This window comes from Camponotus vicinus, unplaced genomic scaffold (genome assembly GCF_025532165.1).
Source record: "Camponotus vicinus isolate PSW18456_S1 unplaced genomic scaffold, iyCamVici1.0 SCAF_5, whole genome shotgun sequence".
Classification (NCBI taxonomy): Eukaryota; Metazoa; Arthropoda; class Insecta; order Hymenoptera; family Formicidae; genus Camponotus; species Camponotus vicinus.
Genome location: NW_028141977.1, coordinates 14,183,492 through 14,204,534, shown reverse-complemented (window position 1 = coordinate 14,204,534; position 21,043 = coordinate 14,183,492). Strand labels below are relative to the sequence as shown.

General features: G+C 36.3%; 1 long non-coding RNA gene across 1 annotated transcript in view; it reads left to right on the top strand.

Annotated features, from left to right (window-relative positions):
• LOC145972467 (uncharacterized) overlaps positions 1–20,650 on the top strand; it is a 32,027-nt gene extending 11,377 nt beyond the window's left edge. Inside the window, exon 3 of the long non-coding RNA XR_014439175.1 lies at positions 18,410–20,650. This is a non-coding gene — a long non-coding RNA (uncharacterized LOC145972467). The remainder of the gene's footprint in view (positions 1–18,409) is intronic.
• Positions 20,651–21,043: the final 393 nt, after the last annotated feature.

Genomic DNA, 21,043 nt, shown 5'->3' with positions numbered 1-21,043 from the left:
TATATTTTTTACGAGATTTGAACGGAGTAAATAAAATTGTGCACGACGTATACATTACGTCTATGATTCGATTTTCAAGGATATAGCTCGCGCAGATCGGATATTGACTTTCGGAGAAAGGTGTTTTTCGGATAATCCCCAAGGTTCGACCGGGCCGGATGAAAGTCGCGTCGGGCGATAATTACGTCGGAACGGACAAAATAACGCGGGCGTGAGACGGTGCCTCGTACACGTTCGCAATCGCGGAATCGCATTTCGTTGTCTGAGTTTCTCGTTCTTCGTCTCGCTGGCGTTATCCCGAGCAAATAACATTTGCCATTGCGAACACGGCGTCGGGGCCGCGAGACAAATTGATCCCGCTGCAGTCACGTACCGCCTCGTGTCGGAACAACATAAAAATGTAATTACTCCTGTCATCGGGAACGGGCGCGAGTGGCGGCGAGGAGGAGGTCGAGTGAATTGAGGGAGGGACGTGATGTTTAGTTTGGCAATGCGAATGGCGAGTGCGGAGGAGAGCGGAGAAAACTTTGTCGAAATAAATCTCGTTAGTCAGTGAACTCGTGAGGTCATTGTTATGTATGACACTTGACCCGCGAGATATTGATTTTAGACATTACAAAAAAACTCTCTCGCTCCCATCCGCTGGCGCGATCGTGAACGGATATATCTTATCGCCAACGGGCAGCAAGAAACTGCGCAGCAATGATGTTGCGCGGCAATAATTGGCGAACGCGAGCTTGAAATACCCTCGGGATGTTATACATTGTTTTAGAGCAAGAGTTGTAGTTCAAGACATCGAGTCTTTTAATACTGTAAGATTATAATACCGCGGCGATAACTTTATTATTATTAACAATCGTTATCAATTTTATTACTGCTCATCGATAGCGCTGACATGTAAATACAATCCAAGAGAGATGTTTTAGAGGAGACCACGAGAGATTTCGAGACAATTAAACGGCATACAAGGGAAATCTCGCGAATATCGGGACTGGAACTGACTAATTGCCTTCTTGAGTATTACATGATACTACGGTCTTTATTCATTGTGGCGCAAAGTTGCTTTTGTGTCGGTGTAACGGAACTTCATCCTATTGTACGGGAAGTTGCCGAAGACTATTAACCAACTCTCGGCATTAATTCGCTTGTATCGGACGACAACAGAGAGAGTGAGAGAGAGAGAGAGAGAGAGAAAGAGAGCGGGGGAGAGATATTAGTTAATTATTACGGAATTAACGGGAGAGAATCGTCGTGCTATTCGAGGGATGTTACACATTATCGGGATAAACGAGGACGAGAAAGGGGAATATAAAACGCATGCGAAACGACTGTGGCGTCCGTCAGGCGCCGCACGAGCAGTTAAAGGTTAATCGCCGCCGCGTCTGACCACACGGCCAAATTATCGATTGCGAGTTTACCGGGGGTTCTCTCTCGTGTAAATATTCAGTAACCGCCCCCTCGCTTTATCATCGTTTCGGCGAAGACAAGATTCAAACGAGGAGGACGCGCCGCGCACGAGAAACGCGCGCGAAAAGCCCCCGAATAGATCGCTCCTTTACGCGTGTGACGTGTTCGTCGGCGATTATTCTCATCGGATGAGCTACGACAAAAATTCGCCGCCAAATTCCTCGGCGTCGACGAGTCGTGGAACGCTAAATAACTCCTTTTACAGCGCCAAGGTATGCTACACCTTCGCTCATGTAACCGAATTGGGACATACTGCTCCAGAATACTAACGATGGTAAGAGCTTTTCATTTCGTGTATATACGTACACGTATATCCTTATATGTTCGGGTATCCTTAGGGATTTCTCGTATCTTCTTTTCTCCTTCGAGAAATATTTTAGAGTAAATATCTTTTAAATAAAGAGTTAACGATGTGATTTACGCGCGATAAAAGAACTGGAAATTTTTTAATATTAATGTTTAAGAATAAATATCGATAACAAAATCATGCTTTTTTTTTTAATTTTAAGTAAACTTTTGAAATATGATTTAAGTATTAATTATACAGAGAGATATTTAAAAAATAGAGATTAAATAATAAAGTATAACCAAATAATTAACACTAAAAATTAAAATGTAATAATTTAATATTAAATTATAAGTAAATTACATATTTTAAATGATTATTTTCAATAGTTTGCATCTGAAACGTGTCCATTACACTAATTAAAGGGAATAATTGTACCTCTTTAATAGTCTCGATGTATGCATCACATATAACGGTGTAAGTAAATCCCATGTACTATCTATAACTATGATAATAGCACCTTGCTTCATTTCGTTAGGATGAAAAGTATTTTTCATCAGATTTCTAAGGGTGTTAGAGAAGGTATAAAGAAAAATAAGAGGGTGAAGTGTATACGAGACTTTTGACATGGTCGTAAGGAGGTTTGAGAAGACGGGGTAACGTGGCGGAACACGTGGCGAGAATAAATTCCGATCGGGATATTCCGTCGCCCACTTGTCAACGGAGCTTTCGACGCGAGTTTACGATAAGAGCGAAATGAGGATTCCTTCGGAAAACTTTAGTCGGAGTCCTGCCCGCCGTCGATTGGATTCATCCACCTTCGATCGGTCGCAATTCCACGCGCTCGCTCTCTCTTACTTTCTCTCCCTCTTCCTCTCTTTTTCTCGGCTGCTCAGCTTTCATTGGATCCCGGCGAATTCTTACAGAACTGCCGAGATTTCGATACGTATTTTATCTCCGCGCACGTCGTCGGGATGCGGACCATCGAGATGACCGGTTTGTGAACCTAACGAGATCAGTGGCCGCGGCACGCGTGGCGAGAATAAATTACGAGCCGTTTCGTCATTGATTGTCATCGATGTCCCTCATTAAACGTGCTCACCACTTTCGATCACAATATGTATCGTATAATGTTATGTTATCTAGAGCGAAAAATCACGTATCATTTTTTTAACATAGAATGCAGACAAGTATTAACATATGTATATAAGTAATATGTAGTAATATAATATATCCATGCATGTAAAATTATGACATTTATTAAACTAACTTTTAATATTAACATTATTAAAAATGTGAGTATTTTCAAAATAATAATAAATTTCTGTCTAATATTAATACTAAATATACTCTCTAAGCAGATATTATTAAAATACTTTGACTATCAAGTAACTCAGCTGTTTCAATTAACGCTTGCAACACCGAAATCTCTTGTTCATAACTGCAATAATTAACATTAAATTTTGTAATTATTTTTCAAAGGAAAATCATATATTTCTTAATATTAAATTTTTCGTACAATAGTTATGAAATAATCATTTCTACAAAATCATGATTTTTTTCTACAAGGTAATAAAATTTTTGATATTACTTTTGTGTGCCACAAATAACCTTTCCCCTTTTTCTTTCCTCTTTTAGTAATGTCAGAAGTAAACTAAATGAAGAGTTGAAACTTTCTAGTTAATGTCCCAAACGCTTCGCTGCAAATGCTACCATTGAACAAACCCACTCGAGTTCGCATCAGTTTGAGGTCTCTTGGTTCTCGAAAACGGCGATATTTTCGAGGGAAATTTTTGTCCCCGTTCACGTAACGCGAAACCATCGACGCGCGATCGTCCCGCGCGATCTAACGAGATCAGCGGCATCGTGACACGCGATGGGAATAAATTCTACGATCGGAGATGTTCCGTCATCCACTGTCATCGGAGCTCCTAAACGCGTTTACGCTAGAACTGACGATGAAGAAAAGGTTTCTCTCTTCTTTCCTATGAAACGACTCTTATACGATGTAACTTTCCTTCATTCGCTTGCTGGTGTTCGATCGATCGTAATTTCCGTCGGTGACTCACGAAAGAAGAGAGGGAGTCGCTGGACACCCATGTATAATACATACATACATGTGTATTACAGAGGGAAGACAGAGAGGGTAATAGTGCAGGGGCTGACTAATCGTCAAGTTAAACTACCCTCCTCCTTGTTGGTCTTTTCTGAGAATCGTCATGGGTTTTACTCATCATTTATATATCCCGACATCGAATAAAAAAGTACCATAGACAAGAAGAGAAGTGTCACATCATAGGACAGTTGATTATAGGCAGATTATAGACAAATATTATCGCGTCGTTTCTTGAAGTAACGTTCTCTTGCAACGTTCTCGAAACAATGTCGTCGACTATTAATCGGCCAAAAGACGTCGTTCAAAATTCACGGTACAACCTGAAGGAAAAGCGCAAAGGGCCGAGGTTCTCTTTTAGCGCCTCTCAAAACACTCATTCCGGGGCGCGTCATAGACGTTTACTTACATATTGCCCGCTAAAGTCGTACGGTGTATCAGCGTATTATTTGATACGTCGCTCGTAAAACGAGACGTTTCCTTGTAATATCGTTGCGCTGTCGTCGTCGTCGCCGGCTATAATCGTACATCATATGTCGGCACCGTATCCAGAGACAACGGCAATCTGTCCGTAAAATGATTCGGCTCGAACGGCGACTGGATGCCAGGAAATCGATCCAGAATGATATTACAGACGTGCACACGCGCGCCTGGCGTGTATCCAGATGCGTTTGCCGATGAGATATTTTTCCGCATGGTGAAACACACCGCACACAATAAGCATGGAAAAGCTATTGAAGCGATACGTCCACTTAGGTACATTATACAGTTGCGAAAAATTTAGTGTCGATACATATTATACAACATCGCGATGCGGTGAAATATTTTTCCGTAAGCATATTTATATATATACTTACTGGAATATATATACATATATATATCTTTAAATATATATATTTATATCTTTATATATATTGGTACAGATTAAATGAAAAAATGCATTTTTATTAAAACAATAATTCATGTCATATATCTCGTATCTTATAATATAAATCAATTGTCATTTCAATTTTCTCGATTTTATCTTCGAAAGTCGATATATTTGATTTTATACTTACAATTTATCAATTAGTAAATGTAACGTCAGTTTTATATGTATATAAAAGAATAAGAAGAAAAAGAATAAAAAATTAATAAAGACATATCTGTTAGATATCGCATGCAGAATAAAATTTCCCAATTCGCCCCAATTCGCCCCAATATAAATGCTTTCTCAGAGACATCGGAGAAATATTTATATTATATCGTTCTAATTTCACTAATATAATGCACTATTCTCGTGCCAGTTTGATGTAAAATATTATTTATTTCATACTTTCCAAATTATAAATGAGATCCTCTTAGCTCCTTGATTTTTTATTCTCACCGTCTACCGTATCTTTTTATATATTCTCTAAAAGTGAATCAGTGTATTATCACTGTAATCAGTGCTGTACTTATAACTGCTTGTAATCAGTGAGTATTTACTGTTTTTCAGTGATAATAAATTGATTCAGTCTAGTGAAAGTAGTATATACTACTTTTACTAGACTGAATCAGTGTATTATCACTGAAAAATAGTAAATACTCACTGATTACAAGCAGTTATAAGTACAGCACTGATTACAGTGATAATACACTGATTCACTTTTAGAGAGTAGAATAAATAAATATAATAATCATATAATATTATATTGTGTATACATATCACATAATCGCATTTGCTCCGTCGTCGCCCTCGATTTCACCAAACGAATCGTCTCAGCGTGCAAAGTTCGCGCATTCGCTCTTGCGCTTTTGCAAATCACGCCGTTCTGCTTACTTTCTAGGACGCGCGCTCGTATCATCTTAACGCCGTCGCAAATCGCTAACACGTACTTACGCGATCCTCCGGGGAGGATCAGCGAGCAAGTCTCACGGGTAATGACCCGCGCCCGGGAAATGAATGTAAAAATTGTCTACGAGATTCCGGACACGCGTGACCCGCGCGACTCGTCGCTGCACGACCGGAGGTTACACGTCTTCAGGTCTTATCCTCTCCTTCTTCCACCCCGTGTCTCGCAGCTCGCTCTTTTTCAACAACTATTCAGCGACCATGACCAGTCTCAACGTGGCTCCTCAATTCTTACGATCCAGTTCGGGGAGCTGAACGAACCCTGAGAGAGGAGACGGCTCTTGCACGGTGCAATCTGGTTGGTGCCCCTTTGACCCCAACATCCTGCACGCAGGTTGCGTCGAGGCGAGGTCTGCAAGGGCGTTTAATAGAAATCGAAGGAGACCCCCTCTTCCCCTTTTCTGTCCACTGGACCCCTTACAACCGATCTGGTTTTGGCGCTCCTCCAAATACCCGAGATACATCTTATCTTTTCCGGACGACGTTGACGAGATTCGATCGCCACCCGGCGCTTAAGTCGCTTCTATAAAATGCGCCTGCCGCCTGTATATAAACACGTAAGTGCAATCGTCGTTCGGCGACGATATGTCCGACATATTCGGGCCCTCTTCTGCGAGAATTGACGTGTTAAACGGTCGCCAATCTCGCGTCGTTAATGAAACGGATGGATCCGGCGTTGATTTAACGTTGATAGTGTAGCTGTATCGAGTCGACTCTCTCTTTCTTTCCCTGGTTGGCCGCTCGTTGCGGAAGTTGTCGTAAACCAGGGGCGCAAAGTCGTCCCCCGGGACATACGTATCGTGAGGCTTTGCGAGTCGCAAGTGTTAAGCACTTTTATCGCTAAGTACGTGCTACGGCCGCTTTAACGACGCGCCGTGGAGATGATAAACGATAAATTAGCGGGAGGATTTTACTCGCGTCTCTCTCGGCGGCTGCGACGGCGACGGCCCGGCGACTTCGATCGAATTATTCAAATTCGGGCTGTAAATTGCGTCGGACTCTGCCGCGAGTAAGATACCTCGCGAAATTGAGCCGTGTACAGCGCCGTTCAACAATGCCGAGTGAGGAAGGATGCGCTATAACGCGAAGATACAATCGCGTTGTCGCTATTTTAGTTATTTATTTCGAATAAGACATATACGATGCTTAAATTATGCGATGCAATAATATGATAATTTCCATTTTTTTACATCATCCGTCTTATTTACCTCGTAAGAATATTTCCAATAAATTACACGGAGTAATAAAAACATGAAAAATGCAGTACAGATATTACGGTTCTTTTTCTGCTGTTTTATATCGTTAAAAGATAATAAGTTTCAATTTGTGGGATATTAGTTACAAAATTCGTGCTGTGATTAATTAACATATTAATAAAAGCGAAAAAACATATAATCAGATTCTTCAGATTCAGAAAACACCGATAATATCTCTCGGAATATCATAAATTCAACATTAATCTTACAAATAACCAGCTATTAAAGTACCAAAGTTGTTAGATTTTCTCAAGGTTACTTTAAACTTATGCCGTTAAATTCATATAAAGAATATCGAGATCGATTCCCCGACTGCTACTCGTGAGCAACTCTGTATCACGCAGACTGTGCGGGCAAATCTTCGCAGAAATATTTCGCAGTTTCGCCGACGTAATTGCTTTTATCCGATTTATATGAGAGACGTTTAAAAGCGCGTCGGAATTAATTCGGACGGTTGTTTACCGCTCTTTGCGGTACGTGCAAACGTTCTCGAGAGTGTCGTCAATCTCTCGCTTCGAATTCTCGGTCATATTCTACTCACGCGTCTTACGCGCGTAGATCGAACCCGTTACCGGTTTATCCTATCAGGAAATTGGGCTACGCGAGTCGTTCTACCACCCCTCGCGTTATGCCTCATAGATGAAAAGTGAGCTCGACCTTCTTCTGTATAATAAGGGGAAATAAATACGGGGAAGTTTGCGCGCGCGATCCGAACGGTCTCTCACGAATTTCGAGAAGAAAGGCGAAGAAGGGCTAACGAAAAAGGGTGGAATCTACATTTTTATTATACTATACCGGCCACGTGAAAAAGAGGTTCATTATAATTTTCCAACTCGACTCCACATAGAGATGTTTTATTTTAAATTATTACATCGATATCGTAAAGAACTCTTTCTCTTATAAAAATAAATTAAAAGCTGTTTACGTTAAAATTGAAATTCAGAGAAAATATCTAAAGTTTAAAAAGTGTTCTATAACGCAAATTCAATTTTTCTATGTTTTTACAGAGCAAATTTCGTTTAACATTGAGTTAAAGAAATACAATTTCTGAATGAATGAAAATAACACAAATTGATAAGCACCTATTAAAAAAATGTGAATATATCATATATAGATATAAATATAATTCCCCTTTATTATCAACAATTACGCTACAATTCTTAAAGTATTTACAAATTTCAATATTGTCAAATGTCTAAAAACAACCTTGAAGATTTCAATACATTATCAGTTTCTCTGATAATATTCACCTCTATCTAACTTGAATACATATTTGTTATTCATACGCCAGTAATTACCAAAGTCTTATACATGAATGAGTACGTACGCGAATAGGATATTGGAAGGATCCTGGTCACACAGACAGGAGCGTCTATTATAGCTATTAGAGCCGTTAGAAGCTTTGCCAGACTGGACGCCAGAAAGATTATACAATTAGGAAATGGCCAGTATCCAAGAGCGTATCTCTGTCTATCTTCTCGAACGCATTACCCCACCCTGTGAGTATCACATCTTTCTCCTTTGGAGTTCAAAGAGTCTCGAAACGTGTTTAAAAATAGTACAAAGTATAGATGTAAGGCACATAGTGAAAGAGAAAACTCATTAAATCCAAAAACAAATAGATATATAGTAGTGACGCTTCTGCACTCTAATTGAAAAGTTGAAGCTTTTTACTGTAGCGTGAATTTTTTACAATATAAATTTTTGTATATCGTGGTTGAAAGTTTTGATAAATTTATTTAATCTAACACTATTTTAACATTTTGCAGATCCATTTTCGTTAAAGCGTATGGAATTATCTATGAAAATTAAAGAAAAATCTTTTTTTCAAACATATACAGTACCCTCCATAAGTTTGGAAACACTCTATAAAGGTATACAATATAAAGAAAATAACTTTAATTTCTTTGATATTTGCCGGATGTTATATCCTTCTTCTTGTAAAATAATAATCTTGACTCGCAATTCATATGGAATCTGGCACGTCGGAGCCATTTTTAATGATTGTAGTAATTTTTGTTACTTTTACAGAAACTAAAATCAAACTGCACTTAAATGAGTTCTTATTACTCTGATGTATGTTTCTAATGCGCGTAAACATTACAGGCATTCCACTACAGTATCTGATATGCTGTAGTAGCACTAATTGGCAGAACAAATCAACGCGCGAAATTTAACTCCGAGCAGTTCGGTGCCGCGTAATAATTATTCGACATATTTTCGGTATAAACAGGCGTCATATCATCATTTAAACGTCTTGCAATATATTTATATGAAAAATCTGCACAGATTGCTGCCATGCGATTGTTTATCTGTAAAATGCAATGTGTTTCCAAACTTATGGAGGGTAGTGTATATTTTTCGTCAAATGTGATATTTATATTTAAGAAAACTAATACTTTTAATTATATATAATCTTTTATTTAATTTTAGAACAATTTAGAACAAGTCTATTTACTAATTTTAATAAACGCAATGATGTTGTAATTAATGTTAAAATTGTACTCTCTAAATTTCTTAGAGTGAAAATGCACTCGAAAAATTGAGTGACTGGTCAAGTCACTCTAGTTAGAGTGATTTTTCACTCATAGGAGTGAATTCTTCTCACTTTTTGTTGTAGAGTAAAAAATTCACTCTGCAAAATAGAGTAAATATGTATACTCTATTTTGTAGAGTGAATATTTTCACTCTATGTAGCATTTTCACTCTATATAGAGTGAAAATTTTTACTCATAAAGAGTGAGTAAAGCGCATGTGAAACGCGCATGAGTCCGCCATTAGCAACACTGTCGTATCGTTGTCTCGCAACGTTACCAACTCGTTGCACGTGTACTTGGTATACAAGACATATTAAAGTAACTTCTTAGGAATATATCTTTTTATTTTAACATATTTCGAACGAGTGTAAACATATTTTTTTGTGTGTAACGTTAAATATATTTATATAGCTGTGACAAGAAAAAAAGAGGTTAATCGGCTTTTACACCGATAATGAGATAACATGCTGTGTGCGATGTTCAGCTTCGATTAATTCAAGTAAAAAGCAATGATTGCTTCTCATTTCAACTAATTGAAGCTTCACGTCATATACGTAACGTGTTATCTTATTATTAGTGAAAGACGGCTTAGAATCTCACTTCCTGAGAGTGAATCTGTTCACTCGTAATTGAGTGAAAAATAACTTGACGAAAGTGATGACTCCACTCTGATTGAGTGAATTATTCACTTCGAACCGAGTGACACATTCACTTTACATTCAGAGTTAAACAGTTCACTTTTGTGAAAAGTGAATGTTCACTAATTACGAGTGGCAGTATTTTCACTATCACTTGGAGTGAATATTCACTCGCTTGGAGTTAGATTTCACTCTAAGAAATTTAGAGAGTAAGATGAATGCGTCGCATATTTTTCTAAAAATGAATAGAGAGAGAAAGTAACAAAATATGTATTAAAAATATCTTTAGTATTTTTTATTTTCATTTAATCTTAAAATGCAATAATGATTGTGATATCATACAGTATGGAAAATATATTTTGAATCTATCAAGTTAAATAAACAACTAATTTTTTCTATTTATTTAAAAATAATATACAATATACAACGAATAATGGTAATTTAACTCTATGTAAGCATGATATTTAAAAAAAAAATAGTTTAGCATTGCCAACAGAAAAATTAGCATGTATTTGCATTCAAAGTACAGTGAATTTTTACATGAAATTTAATTAAATTCAAGAAAAAGTGTTTCCAAGAGGGAAAAAAATATCACGTAATCGAGATATAAAAATCAAGATGCTTCTAAACATCTTTTACGATCGCCATTTTATTCGGCTTCCTACGTAGATTTTCTTTTTTATTGCGAGAAGCCCGAGTGATAGAAAACCTCAATATTCCAATATCGTCCGAAATATTTCGATAACGTAAACGGGTAACGCACGAAAGCGCGTGGGTTACTGTATTACATTATTCGCCTTCGTTGATGCATGTGTTCCATGATGTCCGTGTTCCCTCTTTCGTATATGTGGGCATAAAGGTCCAGCATTTGCACGTGGCTCTAGCGGCCTACATCTCCCGAAGGTCATTCACATTGGAACAGCGACAATTACTCCACGTGGACTCAATTTCTGAGATATAATTTAAAAGGAATTATATATGAAGGAAAAGCAGGCATTCGATTAAGAATTTCTAATTTTTTTAAGAATTGAAATTTTAATGATAGCATATAATGATGTAAAAAAGATAAAATATATGTAAAATTATTGACAAAGATGATAAAAGATAATAAAATGCGCATTTGACGAATTTGAAGACATTTCTTTTTTCGCAAACATTTTTATTGATTTGGAAACTTATGTGAATTTTAATTGTTTTTTAATAATTAAAAATTTTAGAGAATTAAAAATTTCTCGAGAATATAGAGATACATGTCAAAATTTGATCTTTTTAATCATTTTCTTCCAGTAATTTTTTAAATTTCAGATAATAAATCTATGGCTTTATTCAAATTTTGATAATTTGCAATAATAATTTATACGGAAAATTTGATATTAAAATTGTCGAGTATATTTAACATCGACGATCTCTATACACCAAGTTTTAAGTTTCATTGCTGTAGAAATATTATATCACCTGGAGCTATATCCAAATGCAAATCTCTTTAAAATCTGTGAATCGTTGATTCCACAAACTATTGCTATTTTATTATTCGTTGTATATTTACAAATTCCACACCTGTGATACTCTTGTCTGAATATTCTTGTCGCGTACATGAATCGATACAAAGAATACAAATAAAGTGATAAATACGACGTAACTTCCAAAATTGTTGCACAAATAATTCGCTGTGATATTAATACATTTTATTTTGTTTATACACTGTAGTTGTCACCAAACACTCTCGGTAAAGATGGTTACGCAATATGATGTATTCTTTTGCAAACGAAGGATATTTGCCTGCTGCTTATTTCGGCAATCTTATCTAGCCGAAAGCGATCATTTATATTCATCGTATTCGCTGACGGTACACGCTTTGCGTTTCGCATAATCACGAGAGACTGACCGTTGGAAACGAGCGCATACGATCTACGTTCACGATCCAACTTCCACGCACGGTATGGGAACCAGTTCCCACGCAGATTTGATAAATTTCGGGATATCGGTCAGACACGTGGATATGCATCAGCAGGATTTCCTGCTCGCTTGCACTCGAGAAAATAAAGTGCTTTAGTGTTCAATTTACAGCAATGTCGCTTGTTTGTATTCGTTAATTTTACACATTTTACGTACGAGCGAACGTAAGTTGGCACGAGACCAAAGTACAAACACGCAAATACAGAATCAAATTACAAAAATAAATGCAACGAAACGATAAATGCGACCATCTACCCGCTACGATCGGACGATTTCTATATGAAAGAAACGCACAAAGCGTCTCTGTGACAAAACTGAAAAATCAGTGCTATCCCGTTATAATGAGGTCAGTTCAACCTTGACAAATAAACGACGTTATAATTTACGACTATATTAATGATCTGGAAAGTTATATATCAACACTTTTTTCTTGAATTGCCTCCGTGGTGAACAATTAAATCAGTCACAGTAATATTATTGGAAGAGCAAACAAGTTAAAAAATAAATTGTTTGTCATATATTTTACAAAAATTTGTGTTGAAGTCATATTTATCACAGTATTTGTTGATTAATTATATTTCAACTTTTATTTAGCGAGCTTGCAAAACATATTAATTATTATCATTAAAATTTTACATGATCTATCGCGTGTAAATACAATTCTTCATATTTCTTATAAATCGAGTCTTTCTTTACAAGTTTACGATTTGCGCCTTCTTTTCTCTTATTGCGATTTATGCGTCATGGGATGTTTTCATTCATCTACAAATGTACGAAATAATACAATGAAATACGATACATATTTCGTTTCTTTCCGTTGTAGATCTTACAGTTAGTGTTTCATTTCACATCATATCATATTTTATAACACATTTCATAACACATTACATAGTTGTGTTTGTTCTAGATATGTTTTCTTTTTTATTTTTTTTTTTTAGAAAAGATCATACTTTCTAAATATAATATTTTGATCTGTCAAAAAAAGCAATCTTTAAAACATTAAAGTAATTTATAACTTTCGAATCGGAAACACGCATACAATGTATTGCATAAATAAGCGTGGGATCTATCTTGCACATCTCGAATTGTATAAGATACATCGTCATTCCCGCATCCATAATGGCCGGCTTCGGTATGCTTACATTAGGCTCTACGTTACGTGTGTGTCGGTGATGGTCGGCAGAAATATATTCGCGCGTTCCCTCCTCATTGGTACACGCGCCGCGGCTCGCATAATCGCGAGGTTACGCGCGTTAAGAAGGATGTGCGAGTTAACTTAGCTCGTTGCATTAGCGGAGATGAACTCATTCCGCCTATTTCTCTCTGATTCTCCATCTCTGTCACCTTCTCGTTCCGTTTCTCTCTCTCTCTCTCTTCTCTCTTCCCTCTCGCGAAATGTGTTCCCATCCGCTCGTTTTGCCTCCATGTCCCTCTCTCTCTCTCTCTCATATTTCCGTCCTTTTTTCTGGACCGCGGCTACAGCCGGCTCATTTCTCGCCACCACCCATCGCCAAGTTCCTCTTTATCTATGGCGGACTTAACGAACCTTGAAAATCACGTCTCGCGAGATGTTTACTAAAGCCTCTCGAGCTCGAGCCGGTCTCTGCTGCGCTGTGCGACCAAATTCCGAAAACGTGATAGGTATAACAAGCGCCGCTGCCACCGCTTGTGCGAGTAGCAGTTCTCCGCGGGGCAACGACGGCGTCCTGGAGAACACGGTCATTTGCATTTTACGCAGGCTTAAATGTTAATTCGCAGAGGAGATCCGCGCGCTGCGCCGACCGCGGGAGTCGATACGAAAGTTTCGAGACGACTTTAGCCGCCTCTCTACGCCTCTACCAGAGAACTTCCTCTTCCGCGAGACACGGACAACTAAATTACTAACGAATCAATTAAATCTTGCCCGTAAATCTATAAACTGCGTCAATCGACGGTAGCAATTGACGGCTGATGTAAGCGTATATGGATTGAACTAAGCGATTTACAATTCTCAACATAATTAATAAATAGTTTTAGATGAATTTTCTTTTCTCTATGTATATTATAGCAAAGAAGATTGTTAAATATATCGCTGCTTAAAGTCTTTGGACTTTGGGCTACTTTAACTTATTTTGAAATTTCTTAAAATTACGAAAATAATTGTATAATTGGCCATTAAAAAAATAATGCGACACAATTAAATTAAAGTCAATTTTATAAAAATTGTTTTATCACAATTTCGATCGATTTAAGATTTTCTTCTATCTCTTCAATATTATGATAATTGTAGCAATTGTAGTTAAAATGCAAAGTCAATCTCGTTTGTGTTACTATTAATAGAAGATTATCAGTACAGAATGCATATGTATCTCATAATGAAATACTATAATGAGTGTGTCTGTCAGTATATTATATATTTAGTAATGTACAGTGACTTTTTATTATTTAATTATTCAACTTTGTATTTAACTTTGAATAATTTTAAGCATTATATGTAAATATACTTCAGATAAATACATGTGCATAATTAAATTCTAGAGATATCTATTTAGATAAAGTTTAGTCATTAAAAAATCAATACTTTTGAAATTAAATTAATATTTTCCAATATTTTCGAATCCTTTATGTTCTTATCGAGATTTTACGATTCTTTACGATGATGTCACGTATTTTCTTTTTTAAATAAACTTGTAATTATAATTTACAAATTACAAAATTTTTGACATATATTATAAAATTGAATAAATATTGGAAATTTGGATTATTATGTTAGAAAATATTAATAGCGTCTCAATAAGTAAGATTAATATCCATTTATTTTATTAAAACTGTATTAAATCGCTGTCTGCCTTAAATGGGTTAATTGTAATTAGATTTGAGCATATCTTTTTGCAACATCCCTAGAGAGATGAATTTAAAGAAGCCTCGCTGATTAGCAACTAATTCTGCTTGCATGATGAAATGGTATCTTCGTCGGAATGATATCCGCGAGATTTATGCTCGCGAACTTTTAAAAACTGCACCCGCATCGATTCGATTTCGCGTGTGGCAACGAATTAACTACTTAATCACGCGAAAGTGCGCGGGTCGCGACCGCGGATTAACCTGAATTATAAAGATAGATTCTCGAGAAAATTACATATCCCTATATACCGCGCGAGAACGATACATCGCTTTCCAATCGGAGCGGTTTAAAGATCCCCGCGCGGGATGAAATATTAAATCTGGAATACGGGAGCGGCCGATATAGCTCGCGCTCGCGCTCGCGCTCGTAATATCGTCCGATTAATAATGGCCGGCAAACGGCCTCGGCTGGAAATATGAGAAAGCAAGCGCGAGTGGCTTCGTACGTCCGTCGTCGGCACGAAAATGCATTTAATCTACTTGCAAATTAATGTTACACGCCTGTTGTACGGTCTATTTTGGGTTGGAGCCACAGTCTGAGAGAATGGCGTATTACGCTATATATATGCACTTTTCTAGCCGCATTTTTATACACGCGATTTTTCTTTTTCATTTTACTACAATTTCGCAAACTGCTGAATGACCCAGTTAATAGTTGTATACCTCCGACTTGTAATTAAATTTCATTACTCGTTTCCTTGTGGTATAATACATTGGAAAGCTACACGAAACGAAAAAAGTGACCTACATTTGACTTTTTCTTTAGCGAAAATGATGTAATTCGATTCTCTGTGACCCGCAATATCATTGGGATTAAAATTTTGTCATAGCATTTGACGTTAGAATAGATATAAATGCTTTTAAAAGTGAATTAATATTCAACACACTCACACACACGCACAATTCATATCTGAGAAATTTAATCATAATTTTAACAGATTATCTAGTAATTTCTCGAGTCAATTTCTTGTACAATTAATGATGAGATTTCTGAATCTACAATTTCTGAATCTACAATTAATGATGAGATTTCTGAATCTTGTATGAGATGCGGATCACATTTTGCAAAAGAAGAAGAATATAAAGAAATTTAAAAATTCGCTTCTTTCTGCGTATTTTTCATTTATAACGATCCGATATTTTCTGATAACGGATAATTTCTATGTAATTCCTCGATAATAATGGGACGAGAAGAAAAATGTGGATATGATTTTTATGCTGCTCCAATTAGCATGAATATGAGTCGGTCATCATTTCTCATCCATAATGTCGCGTGTTTTGTGCGCAAAAATTATTTAGGATCCCTCATACATATACACGCGAAGCGGAAGTAATATAATCGGACAAGAGCGTGCGCTGACCGTGCACAGTCACTTTACTCTACAAATACACACTTCGATTATCTATCCGACGAGAGAGAGGATAATTTTCGATATTATGGCATGTGGAGAAGATTGGTGAAGAAGAGGGAGAACGAGAAATCCCCTCTGGGATAATTTCGGGCGGCTAAGTGGCGCGTTGGCCGATCTCTTTTCTCTCCTTATTCGTTTCTTTTCGGCTACTGTGCGGAGTTTAACGTAATGGTTAGACCATGTACGACGACGAGGTCAGATCCCAATCCCGGTCACGAATGAGTCACGATCCGAGCTGTGGAGTCACGAAACTGCCGCTCGAATCTACAAGTCTCTCTCTTTCTCTCTCTCTCTCTGTCTCTTTCTGACAAATTGGATTTTATTCGACATTGTTATATGCATTTATTTATCCATTTTCTCTTTCACATATGTATTTTGAATATATTTATGATTGCGTTAAATATCTTATTAAATTTTATTAAATATGTATTTAAATACAAGTTTTTAGATAAATTTTTTGTATAAACTTCCCAATGAAATATAAATTATCTGAGAAATCGATTGTGATATTTTGCTAATGTTGCTAATTATTATTTCGGAATTGTAGAATATTGCGACAAAATGCCTAATGTAGATAATGGAAATATAACAATCTAGAAATAAATGTATGAATCCATGATCGAAAACGCGCGCGATGATTAATACTCGTATTAACACACTAGATATATGCGACGCTGCAAGAGGATTATTATCGGCATAGAATATCATTGATTTTTTTAAATATATAACGGAAATTATTTCAATTAATTGTACAGTTAATTTCGCCAACGTTACCTAGAAATGTTGATGTAAAATTGATATTTTGTGCGGAAAATCCGATATCTCACATATATGTGCGAAAAAATTGAAAATTGCGAGATAAAGCGCATAAAATACAAATTTACAGAATATTGTCCATGTTTCGTTATTAATCTCTTAGTCGAATATATGATGCACTCTAATTGTCTGTTACGAGCACACCATGTATATTTATTATCCCTCGATATTGATTCGAAACTAGTTTCCTAGTATATACAACTATATACAAAAATTATTGAATTGTGGCCAAAAACGCACTTAATGAATCTGGCTACATGTAATAATGATGCAATCGATGTTACAGCAAACTACATTATTCCTGTTATATTGCTACAGAGATCTCCACATAAATAGATTTTTTTCAGTCACAGAATTATTACTTTCATATTTATGATATCATATTTACCCTACATATCTTATATCAATTATACATATTAAAAAAAATAAATTAGAAAGATAAACTTTAGAAAAGATAAATTTTAGAATACAACGGGAGCGATTTTTAAAAAAATATATAATTTTTTAATAAAAAAATTTTAATAAAAAAGGAATCCCTCACATATCCCTGGTAAACATAAATAATCTCCAAAGTATTTTCAATATTTGTTGATTTAATATTACGCTTCACATATTTGCTTTATTCATATCTATGGAGACTCGTAAATACAGGTATGTTTTTTATAGCGCATACGCGTATTAAATATACGATCCTATACGAAATTCGCGAAACTGTCGAATAGCATGAGAAAAGTGCTCGGAATCTCGGTTGAGATGCGCTCGTAACGAACATGCACAATGCGATTAAGTTAATTGCCTCTTTAATTAGACGGCACACAAACTTACGTCGGCAGAACCGCCTTCTTCCCCCCTTCTCCACCATGCGTTGCACAAATATTTAATTACAGCGTCACACGTGCGGGATTACTCGGATCTCCCTTGCATTCGTAAGACCTGGTTAATAGTATAGAGCAGAATTTGCGCCAAGTTCCTAGGCACGCTCGATCTCTTTCTGTGCACGTTATAAACGAACGTCACAAGCTGTGATTGTGATTACAGTTTTCCGCAAGTTGCATGTCGCGTGTGATTTGATGAACACGTGTCATCGAACAAACATTGACGATTGATAATATATGATATGTCGCTAGAATTTTTTATGTAAAATATATAATTACAATGCAATTTATTTACAGCACAAAAACGGGACCGACGGACTAATCGGCAGAAGCTCTGCGCACACGAGATATCATCGATCCAAGGACAAGGGAAATCAATCGAAACGTAAGATGCCACCCCCTCTCGCGCAAATTAGATCTGTCAAGGAAATCACGCGTATACACGCACACATACGACACGCGCGCTATCGATACGCCAGGGGGTGGAAGTAACACGACGGCGCAGCAGATTCGACATATCCGTTAATCAGTCCGGCTTAATGCGCGTTCGAGGACCAGGAGAATACAGGAATCGGGGGATACGTCCAAAGGCGGTGTGAGACCCGCTTTCCCGCTGACCATTGGGGGTAATTATCGTGGCTCCGGGGAAAGCTCTCTCACGCTCAAATCCCTTCCGGCTAGCCAGCTCTAGCGCGGAGGCCCGCTAGTGCACGTCAATCCTGACCCTCTTAAAAAGGTCGGCATCGCTGTGCATACGCCGTACCGCGGCGGCAATAACCGGTAATTTTTCTGCAGCAAGATCCTTGCAGCGCAGCAGCCAACCGCTGCTCACTCCTTTCGTTCCCCTGGCGTCTTCACCCCTTTCACCGCTCCAGGGGTGCGAGTCGACGAATAGACAGAGCTCTCCTTTCGGAGGCGAACCGCGCAAAAGTAGAGTCAATTGTGAAAGCGAGGTCACTCGACAGCCGTGATCGATTTTTTTTTTTTGCACAAGGATCGTAGATCGAGAGAACGTGACTCGTTTCTCGCGAACAATACGCATTGCGCGCGGCGAAAAATATTTTATTGCAGTGCGTGTGCAAAGCGTCTCGAATTTAGTAAATTATTTCTTATTTACAGACTATTTGCAGTTGATTTGTCCAAACAAAATATATTAACGTAAATGTATACGTATAATAGCGATATTAATGTATCATCATGAAGCAATTATATCAGCAGATTAGAGCGATTAGACCTTATACATTATGTTCGAGGCTCGCGAATTCAAAATTAATATAAGCAATAACATATGATCAATCAATGCATTGTTAATTTTCATTCTATAGAACAATAGTATTATATATATTTTATAAGTTACGAAAATGTGGATGCTAGCGCTTTCTTGGGATGTTCTTGTGAACTACTTCACGCGTTATACATATGATACGTCCACGTCCAAGTTATTTTTGAAATTTTAGGTTTTTTAACGATTTGCAGTAAACCATTTTTTATTTTAATGAAAAATTCCAATTTATCTATTTGTATATAATTATATTCATATTTCTAGTACTAGGTATTCTTGCTTTATTTATTACCTTTGTCTTTTTCATTTTTTTCTATAATTCCATTTCTTTTTTTTACAATTTTATGTTTCAATGATATAAAATTCATGCATTTTACAATTAAAAAATTACAGTATTAGAGATTTTATTTAATGAATATTTTGAGAAATATATATGATTAATAAACTTTCTTTTATAATACATATAAGAATTTTTCCAGTCTAGCAGATCATAATTAAACGTTAGCATTGATTTAAAATTTGTATTTAAAACTTTCTCAATTCATTTACTTTCACTCCATTTATTTTACATTAATTATAATAATGGCTAAAAACAATTCCTTTAATATATGCAATTTGCATCCGATTCGCTCTCTAATCTCTCAAGAGATTACTGCAACATCCAAATTCATAAAAATCAGCTAGGCTATAGGAATAATAAATGTATTTAAAAGGATTAATAAGTGTAAGTCATTAAATATGCTTTGCATTTGAAAATAAAGATGATATTATATATTCATTTAAATTCATCTTAAAATTTCATCTTAAAATCTTAATATATTGCGACTAATCCGGCGCGACAGGATCACGCGAAGCATAAAATCCAAATTACGCGATGATATAGCGAATCCTCTTCCCAAAGTTTCCGTTCCCGCCCCGCAAATTACATCCGTGGGGTTTTGTCATAGAGATCGAGCTATCTAATTGTAAGTCTTGCACCTTGACACGAAAATGCTGTTTTTAGTGAGCAGGCGAGCCGCTGCTATTAACGGTAAATAGACGAGACGTTGATAAGATGGAAACTAATTAGATCGTGGAGGATGTCGGCGATGTTTAAAATTCATGTAGCTATTGACCTTAGAGAGGAGGAGTTCAAAGAGCAGTGATTACTGGTATTAAGAGCTACGGATGGAATGTATAAAATACGAGCGTATATACGTCGTGACGACTTCAGGCGCATGACTGAGCATAATAAAATATATATCTATAGAATCATATATCAGTTTATAATATTAATGATTAACTCATATATTTACACATATATCAAATATTTGATCTGTCTTTTTAAACTATATTACTTATTTCCTTATTATTGTATATATTTTTTTTAATTACTATAACTTACAGCGTTTAAGTTATTACTGATAAGAAATTAATTTTATATTATATTTAAATAATTTAATTCTATGCAATTCTGTATTTTTGATATATCTCAAGTACAATAGCTTTATCTTTATAAAATTATGAACAGAAATTATAATTTTGTGAAAGAGTATTCGTATAAAAATATTTTATATATACCATATTATAAAATATAAAATTTATAACAAATCGTATTATTTTAAAAATAATTGTATAAGGGATATATTTTTTTGACCACCACCATGAAT